This window comes from Orycteropus afer, unplaced genomic scaffold (genome assembly GCF_000298275.1).
Source record: "Orycteropus afer afer isolate SDZICR_OR568_19922 unplaced genomic scaffold, OryAfe1.0 scaffold00475, whole genome shotgun sequence".
Taxonomy (NCBI): domain Eukaryota; kingdom Metazoa; phylum Chordata; class Mammalia; order Tubulidentata; family Orycteropodidae; genus Orycteropus; species Orycteropus afer.
In genome coordinates, this window is record NW_006922062.1 from 1,330,166 (window position 1) to 1,335,930 (window position 5,765).

A 5,765-nucleotide genomic window follows, 5' to 3' on the forward strand; every position below is an offset into this window, starting at 1 on the left:
CCAAATCAGGGTCTCAGCTACATTGATTCCTTCTTTGTAGGTAGTCTTGGGGCATTTCTTGGTTCCTTGGTTGATCCTTGATGATCCTGATATGGTGTCTTTCCTCCTCCAGGTGTGCATGCATCCATGTCTAATCTGCTGTTTTTATAACTAAAGTGATTATGTTTAGAATTCACCCAAAGCCTGGGAAAACCTACAGAGCAGTTCTACTCTGTCAAATGGGATCACTAGGTGTCAAAAAACAAGTAAATGGCACGTCACAATAATAACTACTTAAAAGAAATATAAAAAACTCATTGCCCTCGAGTCACTTTCAACTCATAGCTACCCCTCCTTGAGTATCCAAGGAGGTATCTCTATGGAAATAGATTGCCCAATCTTCCCTCTGAGGAGTGGCTGGTGGACTTGAATCGCCAGCCTTCTGGTTAGCAGTCAAATGCCTTAGGCACTATGCCACCAGAGCTCCCATAACTACTAAGGTTTGTTCTAATTAATATAAGAAAAATCATATTTACAAACAGGATCACATCCATGGGTATAAGGGTTAGGATTTCAACACATATTTTGGGGGACAAAATTTAGTCCATAACATTAAGGAATATTTCTTTCCTCTAGTCTTCATCTCCACAAGATGTTGGTTCTATTCTCTGGACATAGTTCTAGTATCTGGATCCCAAAGTCTCATATGTTCAGTTATAGAGACTCATCCTTTTCCAACAAAGTGTCACATGGCCTGAGGTACAAAGTCATAGTGTAGACCAAGAACTAAAAAAAAAAAAAAAACTAGCTGCAGTTGAGTTGACTGTGACTCAATGTGACCCCACTCATGTGTGTCAGACTAGAGGTGTGCTTCATGAGGTTTTCAATGGCCAATTTTTCACAAATAGATCACCAGGCCTTTCTTCCAAGGTGCTTCTGAGTAAACTCAAAACTCCAAATTTTTATTAACAGCCAAATGTGTTAACCATTTGCTGAAGATGTACAGGTACCTTGTCCCAGTGGTTCACAAAAATCTATACTAGAATGATGCCCAACAGATGAAATGGGTTCAATACATATTTGATGAATAAATGTTTAAATGACTAAGTGGTTACAGACTGTTATAAAGTTTTTGCCATTTTATCTTCAGCGTTGGAAAAATAAAGATTATACCATGAGCTCATCATAAAATCAAATTTGATTCAAAAACTGCTCTTTATTCTGAGATTATATTCATCCTCCTTCTACATTGATGTGAAAAATAATTCACTAATCTAATAGCTAGTTCCAGAACTCCTCTTAATGAATGAACTCTCTTTGGGAAAATGTTGTTGTTGTTGTTGATGATGCTGTTGTTGATGTTGTTGTTATGTGCCATCGAGTCAGACCCAACTCAGAGACCACTCCTTGGGTTTCCGAGGCAGTATCACTATGGAAGTAGATTGCCCCATCTTCCTTCCCAGGAGTGGCTGGTGGGTTTGAACTGCCAGCCTTCTGGTTAGCAGTCAAGTGCCTTAGCCACTACGCTACCAGACCCCTTTGGGAAAATACTTAGTGATAAAATAGGAATGAAAGGGATGAATATTAGACCAGGAACAAGGCTCAAGAGGGTGGAGTGTTAAACTATGCTTCATGAGATAAGGAGACAAATTTGATTGCTTGAGAGAGCAATGGGAGGAGAAGTAAAATGAGAAGGGAGAAAAAAAGGAAGAGAGGGAGGTTAGGAAGCTAAAAGTTCCTGACAGAAGGAAGGTGAAGGCCAGGGGAAGGGAAGCTACTGATGCGCTCACTGTAGGGTTACTGTCATGTGCCATCAATAGATTCTGACACATAGTGACCACATGTGACAAGATTAGAACTGCTCCATGAGGTTTATTGGCTGGAATCCTTGTGGACATAGATCACTAAGTCTTAAAGTGTTTAAACTGCCAACTTTTGGTTAGTAGTCAAGCACTTAACCATCTGTGCCACCAGGACTCCTGATTGACATGCTTAGTGTTCTGCTATTTAATATTTCAGTTGATGATTTCTTACTCCTCTGCCATTTAAACCCCTTTTCTGTCTCAGCCCAGACCCTCTATCCCCACTACCACTAAGATACCTACATCAGTCATAATCTTCAGTTTTGCTTACTGGAGTAAAAAATGATATAAATGCATTATTAGTATTATTATTATTGCTATTGTTATGTTTTTAGAAAATAAGAAGAAGCTGAATTTCAGCTGTGAGCAAAACAGAGAAAGGTGAGTTTTACTTAGAAGAATACAGCTGATAACTGGATTGCATTTGTATGTATTAAAATGATCTCTCTCTAGGTAATTGGTATTATTTTAAAATGTCTTTCCAATACAGTCACCCAATTAATCAATCACACACAGAGAAAGAGAGAGAGGCAGAGAGAGCGAGAGAGAGAGAAAAAACACATTCAGGAAGAATTATAGAATTATACACCAAGCTGTTAACAATGATTGTGTGGTCATGCAGGGAATATGCACTCTCTAATTGCATATATTTCTGTATTTTTTAGAATGTTTATGACTAGTATCTACTAGTATTACGGAGTCCCTAAAAGTGCAATTATTACTGCTAACTGAAAAGTTGGAGGTTCAAGTCCACCCAGACATATCTCGAAAGGCTTGGTGATCTACTTGTGAAATCAGCCATTGAAAGCTTTAATCAACTCTGATACACATGGGGCTGCCATTGAGTCAGAATGGACTCAGTGGCAACTGGTTTGATTGTTACTATAGGTGCTCTGGGAGCTCTGGTAGCATAGTGCCTAAGGCACTTGACTGCTAACCAGAAGGCTGGCAGTTCAAACCCACCAGCCACTCCTCGGAAGGAAGGTTGGGCAATCCTACTTCCCTAGTGATACTGCCTCGGAAACCCAAGGAGGGGTCGCTATGAGTCGGGGCTGACTCGACGGCAAATAACAACAACAACAACATAGGTGCTCTGGTGGCTAAGTGCCTAAGGCATTTGACTGCTAACCAGAAGGCTGGCAGTTCAAACCCACTGGCCACTTCTGGAAAGGAAGGCTGGGAAATCTACTTCCATAGTGTTGATGCCTCGGAAACCCAAGAATGGGTCGCTATGAGCTGGACTCCACTCGATGGCAATGAGTTTGATTTTTTTTTTTATTTATTGTAGTTGGAAAAAAATACAGATTTGTAAAATCTTTTTGTAAAAGATTTGCAATCGCCTTATAAAAGGAAATTTGTGAATCTTGTGAAATCAACAAGTCCATCATCACATTGAGAGTATTTAACACATCTCTCTCAATAACTGAAAGCTGAAGCAGGCAAAAGAAGTCTGTAGGAACAAAGGGCATTTGAACACACAATTAACAAGCTTGATCCAATTGATACATGCAAAACACTGCACTTAACAAATGCAGAAGACATGGAATGTTTATAAAAATCCACCAGGTACTAGACCGTAAAGCAAATAATCATAATTCCTAAAAAAAAAATAATCAATAACGCACACAGATCATATTCCCTGACCAGAATATAACTAAGAAATAAAGTAATGATTTAAAAAAAAATTAAGTAGTCCATAAGACCAGAAAAGAAATCATAATGGAAAATAAAAAACACCTAACCTGAACAAAATAAAATGCTGCATATCAAAATATGTGGGATCTAGCTAAAACAGTGTTAGCAGGAGAAATTAAAACTTAAAACGCACATATTAGAAAACAGAAAACTTGAAAATAAAGTTCTAAATACCTAATTAAGAAGGTAAGGAAAGTGAAGAGCTAGATGGTGCCCAGCTGCCATTACCAGCCATTCTGATCAGGGCTGTGATAGATGGATCCTGGTAGAATGAGAGGAAAATTTGAAGCAGAACCCCAAATTCTTGAAAAATCCAGACTTACTGGACTGGTTGAGACTGGAACACTCCCAGGACTGCTGCCCTGAGATATTCTTTAAACATTGAACCAAAATTATCCTTTGAGGTCACCTTTTAGCTAAATAACAATTGGCTCAAAAAATAAAGAATATCACCCATAAAGATTGCACTACTTTAAAAAATAATCATCAATAAGGAATCAAATGCTCAACAACAACTTTAAAACAAAGATAAGGGGTCAGGGAAACTAGATTAATGAAAATGAAACAACCAGAATAGAAATAATGAGATGTTCACACACTGTGAAGAATATTAACAAGAGTTACTGAAGAATTTAGATAGCAATTGTTCAATGGAAACTTAAACTACTGTGAAATCTTTAGCTGAAAATACAATAAAATATTATTTGGAAAAAAAAAAAGAAGTTAAGGAAGTAACTACAATAAATCTAAAAGGAATAAAAAATATAGAGAGATCCAAAAGGAATAAAAGTACAAAGCAAACAAAGAATTGTCATCAACTTGATTCTGAGCCATGGCAACCCCATGCATGTCAGAGTACAACTGTGTGATAGAGTATTCAATGGCTTGCCAAGTGTTTCTTCTGAAGGAACTTCTGCAAGGGTCCAAACCTCCAACCTTTGAATTAGTAGCCAAGCTCTTAATAATTTGCTTTTCCCAGGTATAACAAATCCAAAAGAAAGACAATTAGAAAATTAGAAAAATAAATTAATGAGATATTTCTGTTTTATATACATCATGGTGACATTCAACCAAGTCAGAAATAAATTACATGGAAAGACTGATAAAATTAATTAACCATGGAAAAAACTGATCAAAAAAGAGAAAAAAAAAAAAAAGACAGCATTAGGAATTTTAAAGGAGACACAATTATAGATGCATCAGGGATGAAAACATCAAAGATTTTGAAAATCATAACCAATAGATTTAAAACTTAAGTAAAAGGATAAACTCCTGGAGAATAATAAATTACCAAAGCTGGCTCAAGAAGAAACAGAAAAGCTGAATGACCTTAAAACCAATTAAATTAAATAAATTGAATTGGTCATTTTAAAGCTTTCCACAAAAAAGCACTAAGTCAGACAACTATACAGTCATGATCTATCACATTTTCATTTCAATCTTACCCAAATTCTATGGCAGAATGGACAAAGAGATAACAATTTTCAAGTCATTCTATAAGGCTAACATAAACTTGACACAAATACTATGGAAGGACAAAAGAAAATTACAGACAAATCTCACACCCAAAATACATACTAAAATGCCAAAGTAAATATAGTAAATGAATAAAAAGTAAATAATAATCATGACAAAGTTGGGTTTCTTACAGGAGAGAAGTTTGATTCAAATCTAGAAAAATCTTCCAATGAACTGTTTCCAGCACTATAAAAGACTCAGTTCATATACTGACTCATTGACTAAAACAAATGAAAATTCAAGAAAACAGCATCAAAGGAGGTGGAAAACACAGAGAGGAAATGGAACACTCAAGTTGGATTTCAACTTGAGGGCATTCACTGAGTTCTAAAAAGCCAATCTTTGGCCCTACAGGTACAGAAATTACTCCCCACACCACACAAACATGGGACCCCAAGAAACTTCATACATAAAATAAGGGCAAACTAGAAAGAAAACTTCCCTTTAAAATCCTCAAGAAAATGTCCTCAAAAATCTATGAGGAAAAGTTTCTCTCTGAAAGACCTCACTTGTTGTTGATGTTATGTGACGTCTAGTGGGCTCTGACTCATAGAAACCCTATGTATGACAGTATGAAACACTGATCAGTCCCGTACCAGTCTCATAACCATTACTATGCCTGAGCTCATCATTGCAGCCACTGTGTCAATCCATCTTGTTGAGGGTCTTCCCCTTTTTTACTGACCCTCCACTTTACCATGCATGATATCC